The sequence below is a fragment of the Fukomys damarensis genome, unplaced genomic scaffold, assembly GCF_012274545.1.
Source record: "Fukomys damarensis isolate Sample0158 unplaced genomic scaffold, DMR_v1.0_HiC HiC_scaffold_17, whole genome shotgun sequence".
Classification (NCBI taxonomy): domain Eukaryota; kingdom Metazoa; phylum Chordata; class Mammalia; order Rodentia; family Bathyergidae; genus Fukomys; species Fukomys damarensis.
The window spans coordinates 51,923,539-51,937,514 of NW_022900929.1; the positions used below are offsets into that span (position 1 = coordinate 51,923,539).

Genomic DNA, 13,976 nt, shown 5'->3' on the forward strand with positions numbered 1-13,976 from the left:
AGCCAGCCAGGCACTCAGAGGCTTCTGGAACAACTAACAAAATGCAAAAGGTCTTGACTCCTGCTGTCAGCAGGCATTGGCCTAGTCATCTACATGCATGCAGATTTTATATACATGCAGATTGTAAGATTTATGTGGTCAGGAAGGCTTCTATCCATATTTCAAAAGAAAGCCTAGAAGGCTAAGCAGTATGCCAATGGGAAGGCAGTGCAAGTGGTAAGAGTTAAGCCACAGGAGTGGAGACCCAGGATATTGGAAAAGCCAGGAAAGTGGAATGTCTGAGGAAAGCAGCAAGGACTGAGGAAAGCTGGCCCAAAAGAGAGGGACTGAGGGCTACAACAACTGGCAATGCAGAAGGGGCGGGACCACTCAAGCTCTTTGGAGTGCATGACTTACCATAGTTTGCTCAGGGAATTGAGCAAGGAACTGCCAGATTTAATGTTTGCCCTGCTAAATTTCAGTCTTGCTTTAGTCCCATTTCTTTCTATCTCCCTATTTCTCCTTCTGGGGTGGGAAATTTTATCTTGTGCCATTCTCTGTTTGAAGTGTTTAATTTTCTTTTAATTTTTACAGAGGACTACTACAAAGAGTTGGCTTAAATCTCAGTGGAGACTTGGGATTTAGGCTTTTCAGCAATGCTGAAACTGTCAGAACTTTGGCAACTCTTAGAGATAGACTGAATCTATTTTGCAAACAGGGAGGCACATGATTCTTTGGGGATCCTGGGACAGAATGATATGACCTACATCTAGATGTCCTCCTAAAGACTCATGTGCTCATAGGTGGGGCTTGGGGGTTGTGACTGAATAGCAGAGGTGCGATAGTCATCAGTACATTAACTACTGATGAGTGCATAGCTAAGTGTGATGTAGAGTGGAGGAGGTGGGTCACTGGTGGTGTGGTCTGGAAGGGTATATCTTCTGCCACCCTTCCTCACTACTTCCTGTCTGTCATGCCTTGAATGTCTCTCCTTGGCTCTGGCCCTCTGCCACGGTGCCCTGCCTTGGTGCCAGATGACCATGGACTGAAACCTTTATAGATTCAGACAAAATAAAATTCTCCTTGAATTTGTGGATGTTGGGTACTGTGTTTACTGACAAGAAAGTAACTAAGCACAATGGTTATTTGAAGAAATATTGTGAATTTCAAACAAGCAACTTACCATCAACTTTCAGAGTATAAGCATATGTAATTTGCTGACCAGTTCCTAACATATTATGCCTAAGATATGTTTATAAACTCACTACACTTTAAAAGCTTGTATACATGGTGTACATTAAATATGCATTAAAAATCTATTAACTGTGCATAATATAATCATATTTTTATTACCAGAATTCTGAGTCATCTTTTATTGACACTCTTTTTAAATCAATAATGTTAAGAATATAATTCAGTTAGGAACTCTATTTACACTAACAATACTTTGATATTTGTCTTTACTATTATCTTTCTGTTTATAGTAGTAACATTGTTCTCTGACCTTTGTTTCTTACTCTCTTATCTGTTTACAGAGTTCTTGCATAGCATGCATGAGGTTCTGAGTTTGAGTCCCAGTACAGCAAAACAAAAAACAACAAGAAAACAAAAGGAAACTGCTAGAGATTTGAATAGACTATTGAGATGTTTCCTGGTAAGATAGTGCTGATGTCACCTGAAATCCTGAATTTAAGGCTACATTTGATTTTTATTATTTAATTTCTACACATATGGTTGAACTATGGTATCACTGAATGTCTTTCATAATTTTCAAGCATGAAAGTAATCTTTATTGAAATATGTAAAGACTTTTATTTTTAAAGGATATTTCTATCATTGGCTAGTAAGCACAAAATTCACCTAGGTGACAAACACCCTATCCTAGTTGCCCACAAATCGACAATGTTAAACCAAGTCCATTTCCAATGATGGGGGAAAAAAAATCACACTTTATTTTTTAATTGGTCCTTATGTGTACATTTTTACAAAAGCCTCCTTACTCAAGTTATTAATCTTGAGAAATCAAGGGGATAGAACATCAGGCAATCAACATGTGGAAAAGATATATTCTTATTTCTTCCACCTGTGATTGTTATTTTAATAGACACCTACTACTTCTGTCTCTTTCCTAAAATGCACTAAGGTTTCATTTTTCTGCTGTCACCATGTAGTTTTTTAAAAGCTGCATATTGATTTAATTTCCATGCACTACAGTTTTCAATAGTGGGAAAACGCTTGATTATCCTCCATGTGTTACATTAATACATTTACATTTGTGGAAAATGGAACTGCAGCTAAGGTAATGATACCTGTATCTGCATTATCTCAAAAACATACTTTTGTAACTAAGAGCAGGAGAAAATTTATGTTCAGATTATTGACATTTAAGTATACAGAACACATTACCATTATTTACAAGTGGCTTATTACTTTCCTGAATAAATGTAAAAAACTTGGTTAATTATATACTACAAAGATGGAAAAGAGATTCTTATACATTTGGAATGCCCTTTTTCCCCCATAATTACTTTTAAAGTAAGACGAGCATATTTGTACTTCTTTACTAGTAATAAATGTATATTCTCTAACATTTTATATAACCTAAATATGGTCATTAGTTTTTAAAAACTTTGTCATCCAAAATACATTTTTCTAGTCTAATTCTTTCAAAGTATAGGGGTTCAGTATGATGAAGTTTCACTATAACTCCTTCCTCAAACAATGCTTCAAATGCAATAAATGCTCATTAAAAGCCTACAGTATGCCAGGTACTATTCTCAAGACTGTAAGGGGCTTGGAGATGGTTGGCATTGTCAGTGCTGTATATGACAGCAAGACTGAAACTTGACTTTTCTGCCACTAAGAATGAATATGTGCAATTATCACACAGCCAAAGAATGAGAAAGAAAAGGACAAGAACACAACACAGATAAACTAAAAATAACAGGTGACCCATTAATTCCTCAAAATAAATAGGACCTTCAGCACTTCCTGGAAGTCATCTCTGTACCAATCAACACATGCTTGGCTTCTGCCTAAGATATTCAATTGTCTGTGGGGGCAAAGATAATCATGGGACCGAATTGCTTAATTTTCCACCATTAACAACTCATAAAATTTGGGAATTTCAGTAACATTGTGAGTTGTATTATTTTCCTTTTTTTCACTGCTTCATATTTTTTTATTTGGTAAACTGACTCTTCTAAAGCAGGACTGAATTCCAAAATAACCTTCAGATGTACTGAATTGTAGAAATAATATTGATATAAATAGGTGCCTCACCAAAGAAATTAAAATGATCAAAAGATATATGAAAATGCTCATTTTCATTAGCTATCAAGGAAATTCAAGAATGTGTATTATCAAGTAGAAAAAAATAATACTGCCAAGTATGTAAAGAAAAAGCTACCTTTCCTTGTAGATCAATGGCAATATAGATGGTACAGTCACTTTGGAGACCTCAGTATGGACCTTCCTAAAAAACTAAAGCTATATCTATTATAGGATCCAGTTATGCTATTTCTGAGTATATATCCAAATGAAATTATATCAACATATCAAATAGACACTTGCATGACCATTGTTATTCCTACACCATTCCCAAGTGCGAAGATATGCAATCAACATTGATGTTTATCAAAAGATAAATAGAGAAAAATGCTATAAACACACAATAAAATATTATTCAACCATAAAAGGAACGCTCTTCCATCACAAAAAGGATGGAGCTGGAAGACATGTTATTAAGTAAAATAAGTCAGACACAGAAAAATAAATACCTCATCTCTTCTTTCACATGTGGGTTGTTTTGGATTGTTTCTAGATGCTCCCCCAAAGCCTTATGCACTCATAGGTGAGGCTTTTTTTTTTTTTTTTTTTCTGAAGACGAAATGCAATTTGGGATCTTTAATTGAACTCTGGGAGAGAAAAAGGAAGGGGAAAGGGATGCAAAAGAATTAAGATTTGTTATGTACATGTACCAAGTCCTCAATAATAATGTAATCATTATGTACTTCAAACATGTGCCAGCGAAAGTAAAAACAATAAAAATTAATACAGAGCTCATTTATCTCCAGTGCAAAAAAGCTACTTTTTTTACAAATAAAACTGATTGCAGTGGTTACGTGGAATGGGAGAAGAATTGAAGAAGAGGAGAAGGTTATTTTCTTCTTTTAGATTTTTATATTCAAATTTTGCTCAGTGAGGATGAAATTTTGTTTGTTTGTTTGTTTGTTTTTTGGTACCGGGGATTGAACTCAGGTCCTTGCGCTTGCAAGGCAGGCCAATAGGTGAGGCTTTGACATCACCTTTGGCATTACTGTACCCAATCAGTACAGTGTGTAGGGACAAAAGGGATTGCTATATAATAAGGGTAATGTGTCACACATATAACAAAACTGTGAGTGAGTAGAAAGCTAATTTCAGTCACCATAATGAAAATAATGTTTCCAGACTTAATTATAATCTCATAGCTATAGCCTCCAACTGAAGGAAAATACCATACCTTACCACAGCCAAAAAAAAAAAAAAAAAAGAAAAAAATCAGTAGGAAGTCCACCCATCATTCCATAAAGGTGCCTATGGGTTTTAACCAAAATAACTTTATATTATATTTTCTAGGGGTTCTTGGGAGACAAAGGAAAGATAAAAAACAGGTTTCCGAGGGCTGGCATAGATATTTGAGCAAGAACTGATACTAATCAAACAAAATGTCATCGTCCCAAGTCTAGGCCAGTGGTGGCAAGCCTATGGCACAGGTGTCACAGTGGGCACACATAGCCCACTCATTTAGCATCTGAGCCAAGTCGCCCCAGCATCACCCCAGGAGCTGAGCAGCTAACAGCATGCCAAAGGCAAAGTTTTACCTTTCAAATGTGTATCATTGAAATCTCTGTTATTGTGTTGGCCTTTTAAGAAAGATGCTAATGTAGGAGCTGTTGCTTTTTTGTTCCTGAACTAAAGCCTCAGAGTTCAAGTTTAATTGCCATGTTAGCCTTCATGATAAATAAGTGGGTTTTGGGTTGCAGTTTGAGCACTTGGCGTCTAAAAGACTTGCCATCATGTTCTAGGGGGAAAATAGACTCCTACGCCAAGTCCGTCTCACTGTGGGTCTATTGGATGTGGTCATTTCCCTGTTTTCTGAGGGTAGAATTAAGAGGATATTGTCAGCTAGCAGAATGACATTGGCTCTTTGGCTTGAGTAAAGAGTCGTTATGGTGAACAAAGCTAAGTGGAAGCCCCTCAGACTGGCTTTTACATCTTATCAAGGTAGCAAAGCACAACCACACAACATCCTGGGTTGAAACGCAGATACCAGTACCTTTTCAAATACTTAATCACTTAAAAAACATGTTTCCCATTCCATCTTCATTTAATTTTCCAGTATGTTCCTCCAATAAACAGTTGGGCCATAGCAAAATGGTTTGACTATGATGAATTTTATGATTTTAGTTCCAATGTTAACTCTTATGCCAGATCTGATATCTCTACTAGAAGATATCACATTGGCTTCTAATATATGATATGTGACAGTTAACACCTACATTCTCTTATTTATGTTGGAAGTATTCAACATTCTCTCTACTAGTTACTTTAAAATATCTAATTTTTATCACCCATCATTAATCTTCTGTGCTTTGCTATACCAGTAGTTATTTCTCCTTTTAAATCATACTTCATATCGTCTCCCCCATACAATTCTCAGAGTCTAGGGACTTGTATTGGACTCTACTTCTATGAGATCAACTTTCAGCTTCCACGTGTAATGAGAACATGTGGTATTTGTCTTTCTGTTTCAGACTTACTCCATTTAACATCATGTCCTCCCTTAAAAGAATAACTTTTTAATAACTACCTAGATCAAAAAAAGACTTTAAAGAAAAAAATGACTAAATTATGGTCTAGGGCAAAAGTCGCTTGCATTTTACCATTGCTAACATCCTTTCAACCAGATTTTAGCATTTCTTATTAAAATGCTGAAATTATTCCTTGATGCACTTATATTTTAATAGGTTTAAAACTTGTCCTAGGAAGCCATTCACTCACTCAAATGATTGTAAGTTGAGTCTAGTGCTGTTTTAGCTGAACATACATTTTATTTTGTTATCTACTGCTTGCTCAGCAGGCAGAGATTAGAAGGAAGCTGACCTATACTGGATGAATCCTGTAATCCTGCTTATTAGGTAGAGGTTACTGTTTTGAAATGTCGTTTGATGCATTCTTGTCCATTCCCGTAGGTCCACCCACATGCTTTTTCTCCAATCTACTTTTATTGTAACCTTGATCTTAAGCACTTAACCAAAGAACTAAGCTATTTGGCATACTCCAGTGGTTTTTGTATATCTTTATCTCAGGTTATTATACCAAAATTATAATTAATTTTATATTACAAGGCTCTGGCCAGGGGGGAAATATCCCTTCACTCTTTTCTTTCAAAAATCACTCCTGAATTTGATGGTTACATAGTAAGAGGATATTTTTGGTCTGCATCAACACATTGAACTTGATTGATCTATGAAATAGTCCTTACATATTTCATCATTTGTCAGTTCATCAAAGGGATACAAGGCCAGAGGCGCGAACTAAGCAAAGCCCTGGTTGAAAAAATTTGTTATCTGTGACAGTAGTCCATTCACCAATTCAAATTATTTGTGCCTTTTGGATTTGCTCAGGCTAGTCCAAATTTCTTTGAATAGGTGAATTTCTTTGGCATAATAGACTGTAGGTGTCTTCCCAACATTATGAATTGGTTGGTTCATAATACGTTCTTGGTTGGCTGCTGTAAAGTACAATGTTGCTCTGTTAGTAACCAATGCATGCTAAGGTGCAATGTATTTCTGGAAATGCTTCTTAAACTGGAATTGCTCTCTGCTATAGAAAATTTACTCTTGCTCTAAAATTATAAATGCCTTTGCTGTGACTCTTATCTGGGCTCATCAGAACTTCTCACAGCGCTCTCATTACCGCTGCTATTTCTAACGCTATGAGTATATACTACTGGTTGTACTGCCCAAATTCAGAGCAATTTGTACTTCCATCTGAAATATTTTTCAGAGCTCTCTCCTGTTCTAGGTCTCACTGACAGCCCATTACCTAAAAATAGTAAGAGTAGGGAACTGGGGATTTAGTTCCACCACCTGCCTTGCAAGCACAAGGTCCTGAGTTCAATTTATGACACCAAAAAATAAGTAATTAATTGATTGATCAATTGATTAAAAATTAAAATATATTTTTAAGAAAATAGTAAGTGTGAATGCAATAGTCCCATACGTCAAAGTATAATTTTCAGGGCTAAGGGTGTGGCTTAGTGGTAGAAAATGTGACTATCATCCACTAAGTGCTTTTATTAAATTATAAAACAGCAACTGAGTGTTCTTTGAATGACAGGAAGCACAGGTTTGCAATCTTTTTTTTAAATCTAAAACAAGGTATTCTAGCATGTTCTAAACAACTTGACTCATAAAATTTTACTAATGTGTCAGAGCCCTGATATTGGTTGAGTTTATATTCCCTTTGTAGTGCATGTATATCTTACCAGACTATCTAGAGGTCTTGCTACTTCCTGATTACTGGGCTGAATTGATACCATGTCAACAATATTCTATAGCACAGTGAAATTCTAGGCTATGTGGACGATCTCTCCCTACAGTGGCAGCAAGCTAGGAAGTTAACATAATTCTGAGACAAAACTGAAAGTATATGGTGGTGTCTATCCTAAATGAATATAAAAACCTCATCTCCACTTCTTTTTCTCCTTTTCTTCCATTCTCCTCTTCATCCTTCTCTTCTCTTTATTCTTTATTTCTCCTAATTTTCCTCCTCTTTTTCCTCTCTCTCTCTCTCTCTCTCTCTCTCTCTCTCTCTCTCTCTCTCTCTCTCTACCTCTCTCTCCCCCTTCTGTCCTTTCTTTCTTTTTGCAATACTGGGGATTGAACCCACAGAGCAACAAGTAATACCCCCAGCCCTTTACATTTTAATTTGAGATAAAGTCTTGCTAAGCTGCCCGACCTGGTCTCAAATTGACATCATCCTGCAGTAGTCCTCTGGTAGCTGGGTTTACTGACATGCACCACCATGCCCAACCTAGTTCTTTCTGATCAGGATTAAAGAAAATGTAGTTGATAATTTTCACAGATCATATATCAGAAGTCAGTTTTATCTGTTTTAGGAATTTGCACATTTGGCATAAAAGTTGAAATTAGAACTAAAATGATAAAATTTATCATAGTCAACATGATGCTCTTATTTCTACCCTCAGAAAACAGGGAAATAATCACATCCAATAGACCCACAGTGAGACAGACTTGGCTTAGGAGTCCATTTTCCCCCTGGACCATGATGGTGAGCCTTTTAGAGGCCAAGTGCTCAAACTGCAACCCCAAACCCACTTATTTATCATGAAGTGCTAACATGGTGATTAAATCTGAATTCTGAGATTTTAGTTTAGGAAAAAAACAACAGCTCATACATTAGCGTCTCTTTTCATAAAAGGTAAACACACTAACAGATCTTTCAATGATACAAGTTTTTACTGAAAGAGAAAAATTTGCATCTTGACATGCGTTTGCACAATCAATGTGATCTTTGCTGTTGTAAGAATGCTGATAATTTGTCAAACCTTGGCTGGAGTGATTTGGCTCACATGCTGACCGGGAGATCTGTGAATGCCCACTGCACGCAGGCCATAGGTTCACCACCTCTAGATTAAACCAAACACCTGGGTTGTTGAAAAAAGGGAAGTGTTGCTGCTACTACTGTGCCACAGCTCCCCACCACGCCCATTTTTTACCCTGGGAGCAGGCCATATTGGAAGCAGTTTCAGTGGCCAGAGCGAAAGAGTTGGCGCTGCAGAGGCCAGGGGCAGGCTTCCTACACATCTCCCCCCACCCCCCGGATGGAAGGAGAAACCAAGAACGGGAGTAAATGGTTTGGGGGCCAACCAGGATGACACAAGCAATAACCAGAGAAAAGGAAAAATAGCTACGAAAACGCTCACTTAGCCCCCCCATTATCCTTCCACTGAGGATCACTGCATCCCAGTGGCAATCTACCCAACATGCACGATGTGGAAATCAGCCAAAGAAGACCCCTGCCCTAGGCTTAACAATATGAACTGTGAGCAGTGCCAAGTCTAGGGTCAGGGACCCATGCATTGTACCCCTTAAAACATGGGGGAAGGAAGAGACTCCATGAAATTTGTCGAGTGGGTGTTTTCCTGTTGTTCCCCCAAACACCTGAAATACCTAAGGCAGTAGGAAATCCTATCTACAACCCACCTTCTCACATAGGCAAAAAAGACTCTGCCGACCATGGGGGGCCATACCTAATCCTGCAGGAGAGAGAGTGGAGCTCTTGATTCAGGGACAGTTGGGGATCTAGGTGCAAAAAAACCAAGGGGATCAGTTTAGTAGAGAACTTCTGGTGATATGCTCAGTAGAAAGCCCCCAGAGGGAAAACATGGAAACAAACATAGGATTTGCCAAGCAAAAGGGAAGTGGGAGTGGGAAGTCATTGCTAGGAATTTGTGGAAAGCCACTTTCCAGGCAAACTATTTGACATCCTTCTCTTCCCAAATTAATTGAGGTCCTGGAACAGAGACAAAGGTTTGCACTTAACCACAATCAAAGGATGACATATGGCCAGGAAGTGGACCCAGAGAGACAGAGGATCTCCTGCCCTCCCAGGTAGTTGGTCAAGCAGCCTGAGGCAGAGGGGCAATTGGCTTGGGCTGGCTTTATACAAGCAGACAAGGATTATGAAGAAAAGTGGATTGTGTGAACACACTGGCCATATGGTAGTGGCTACTTTAGGGGTGTTTTTTGTTTTCTTATTTGTGTATCTGTTCTGGAATCTGTTTTTATTTTTATTTTTCTTTGACTTTTGCTTCTGTATAAATATTGCTTTTACTTTTTAATTTTTATTTTTAAAGTTTATTTTTCCTTTATTCTTCTCCCTTGGTCTTTCTTCTCTCTCTTTAACTTTCCTTCCTCCTTATTCTAGCTCTATCCTCATTTTATATATCCCCCTGCCATCCATCGATTGTTTTCTCCCATTCATTCATATATATATATATATATATATATGAGCTTTAAATTGAATGGCACCATTCATTGTAGTGTTGGGACAACCATTAACTGAAGCATGCTTCAAAGGTGCAGACCAAACTAACCCTAAATATATTAACAGATTCTAATTACCTCGTGGTTATCTCAAATTCTAACTACACCAAATTGCTACTTTATTCCGTCCCCCTCTACAAAATATTCCATTAAACTCCCTCAACATTAACCACTTATTTCAACTATACAAATACTTTCAATATAATTTGATCTATCTATATTTTGACTACTTCTTCTTTATCTTCTTCTCTTCCTACTGACTTACCCTTTTACTTCGCTACTTCATCTTTCCTTCCTTTCTTTGTCCACATCCAAAACTAACAACAAATAAATGTATAATACAGTCTGTAAGGGGCACTGACCAAAACACAAAGTGCAAAAATGTTTTAATACTTATGATTGATGGATCTGTGGAATTCTCTCCATATAACACAGTGACTGAATCTATCTCAATTAAACGGAATAGAGTAAAGTAGAAGACAGTATTTTTTAAAAAGTAAAGCTAAGCTCACATTACCATAAAATAGAACCTTATTAAAGAGATCTTCCTGGCAATAATAAATTCTCTTCACTCTGTTTAACCTCAACACTAAACCCACACATAAAAATGGAACATAGAAAAAAAGTTTACAAAATTTCCATGAAGACTCCCAATATTCCTAAAGTGGATCCAAAGGGCATCTATGGAGAGAAAATTAAACACCAAGTGTATGAGCAGCATTAAAGAGGAAGCAAAGATTAGAAAATTCAAAATAGTGAAACTAAGAAACAAATTCACCAATGTGTTTATAGAGAAAATAAATAAAAAATTAGGAGAGCTGACCAAAACAAACTTGAATAACAATTTTACCAATAAAATAGACTCGATAAAAAGGTGTCAAACAAAAATCCCAGAGATGATTCTATTGAACTCATAAACATCAGAAGTCACCTCTCTGAGCAGAGACACTCAGGCTTGAGAAGAAAATGGAAAGAAAAGATGATATATTCAGAGAACCCACAAAATTGATGAGAGCAAGAAAAATTCATCCCACAGATACTAGATGATGCTAAGAAGACCTAGTGAAGTCTTATCCGAGTTAGAGAAACATTAAAAGGAATACCAATGGAACAAAAAATCTGTTTACAGAAAATACTTGAAGTATAAGAAAATAGCTCAATATGCAGTTAAGGGAGGCTTATAGAACAACAAACAATTGTGAAAAAAGAGGAACTTGCATGACATCTGGTAAATCCCAGTTATACAACACAAGACAGAACCTTAAAAGCTATCAGACAAAAGTAAAAAATAACTTACAAAGGTAAACACATTAGGATCATGGCAGACAATTCAAAACAATTTAAAGGTTAAAAAAAATCATGGGGGTGAAGTATTTGAAGTTCTAAAATAATCAAATTTCAATCCAAACTAATAGATCCTACAAAACTGTACTTTAAATCATTAGCAAAATAAGGACATTCAATGACAAAGAACGTCTTAAAAAATTCATGAACACCAAACTAAGACTTCAAAAAATAATTGTAAATATCCTTACCAGAGTAAACCAAGTCAACAAAGCCAAATATTCTGATAAAATGGATACATCAAATATGAGAATAGTTTTTTTAATTGAGTTTATTGGTACATTTTAGGATACAGTACAGTACAGTTACATTCATTATTGGGAACTTGTACCTTGAGACTAGTTTTTTTAAAGGGTAAACAATAGAGTCAACAATAGAAATATCATGCAATGTCTAGAATGAGTCAATATCTTTCAAGAATAAATCTCAATATACATTTGATCTTAGCCAAAAGGCCGAGAAGTGGTAAATCTCAATATAAATGGCCTGAATTCCCTGATTAAAAGATAGATTGACATAATGAATTAAAAAATAAAACCAAATTATTCGGTGCATACAAGAAACACTAAAAAATAAATTCATGGACTAAAAATCAAAGATGGAAAACATTATTCCATGCACCAGGACCCAAAAGTGAGCAGAAATAAAAAAAAATTATTCTCAATTATTTTCAAGCTAAAACTGATGGGGAGAAGCAAAGTACATCACTATATATTAGTTAATGGAATATATCAGCAAAGAAAGATAATTTTAATTGTAAATGCATCAAATACTAATGCAAACAACTGTACAAAACAAACACTACTGAATAAAAAAGATCAAATAAACACATAGTCATAATGGGGGACCTCCAAACCAAACTTTCATGAATAGAAGATCAACAAAACAAAAAGTCAACAGGAAATATCAGAGCTGAATACCACATTTGAACACATGAATTTAATAGATCTCTACTGAGTGTTTTATGCAACTACAACAGAATACACTTTCTTCCCAACTGCACATGGAACTTTCTCAAAAGTAGACCACGTATTAGTTCACAAAGTTTGCTTAGTTAAATAAAAAAAGAATTGAAATAATTATATGTATATTACCACATCATAGCACACTGAAACAAGAAATCAATTGCACAATAATCCATAGAAATTTTACAGACACTTCAATACTAAATAACACTGTTCTGTACACTCAATGAGTCACAAAAGAAATTACACAGAAATTAATTCCTAGAATCTGATGATCATGCCAATACATTATACCAGAACCAGTGGGACATAGTGAAATCAGTCCTAAGTGAGATATATATCATAATTAAAATGCCACAGGTCAAAAAAAACTTAAAAGCAAAAAATCACATATAAAGGTAAACCTATTGTAATTATATCACAAATTTCACAACACAAACTTTTTTTTTCCTTTTTGCCAGGGATCGAACTCATACTTGCGAGGCAGACGGCAGAACCATTGAGCTAAATCCCCAGCCCCCTCACAACACAAACTTTTAAGGCAACAGTGACTTGTAATGAAGTATTTAAGTCCAAAGAGCAATAAACTTCTACCCCAGATGAACTTACTTTTGGCAAAAGTTTATTTCAAAACAGATGGAGAATAACATTATTTCTTGATAAGGAATGACACAAGAGATTTGTGAATATTAACTTGAGATCATACTCTTAAGTGAAATAAGTAAGTCACACATGTGTAAATACCAAATAGTTTCTCTGGTGTGAAAAACTAAAAGTGTAAATAAGATCCTAATGGTAAATTGACAATATGAAATAGGAAGAAAAGGGCCAAAGGTGTAGGGGACGTGGGAAGGGAAGGGGAAAGGAAATAAGGGAAAAGAAAAAATATGAGAAAATGAAAAAATGGAAATAGAAGTTTTTGTAAATAGGGAAGGGAGGAAGGGGTGAGGGGAGGACAAGGTATGGGGAAAAATGAGAACCATGAAGGACAAGAAGCTGTGACTGATTCATAGCGAGATGCTAGAGTTAAGGCTGCCCCACCCTGACTGTGAGTGTTACCTGCCCTAAGGGAGATTAGTCTGAATGAGATAAGGGATAGAAAGAAGGTTATTGTATGCTGCTGGTCACTTGCTGTTTGCTTCCTGGCTACTTCACTGCATTGCTGCTTTCTTGTCTTCTCCCCATTATGAACTGTACCTCTTCTGTATGGTCCCTCTTCGATGTTACCTTGCCTCACAGCCAGGAGACTGAATGGAAACCTCTACAAAGTGTGACCTATATAATCCCTTCCTCTTTTAGCTTTGGGCATCAGGTATTTTGTCTCCGAAATAAAATGAGTAACTAGGACAGTATGGAAAGGACAATATGAAATTTAAGTATATGCACAAGAGAGCAACAAAAGGAGGACACAAATTTTTTTCAAAAAGAACTTCGTATTTCCCAAAGGAGCAGAAGAGGATTCATCAAAAAGTAAAACACAATGGAATTGCTTCACTTGTGTTTTATGATATGTTGACTTTAGTCACTTAAAATGTAAACATAATAAGAAAGAGTCATTTTGTTTCCTGTT

At 36.2% G+C, this 13,976-nt stretch overlaps 1 long non-coding RNA gene across 1 annotated transcript in view; it reads right to left on the minus strand.

Annotated features, from left to right (window-relative positions):
* LOC104868670 overlaps positions 1-13,976 on the minus strand; it is a 57,845-nt gene that overhangs the window by 7,458 nt on the left and 36,411 nt on the right. Inside the window, exon 3 of the long non-coding RNA XR_782066.1 lies at positions 3,759-3,896. This is a non-coding gene — a long non-coding RNA (uncharacterized LOC104868670). The remainder of the gene's footprint in view (positions 1-3,758; positions 3,897-13,976) is intronic.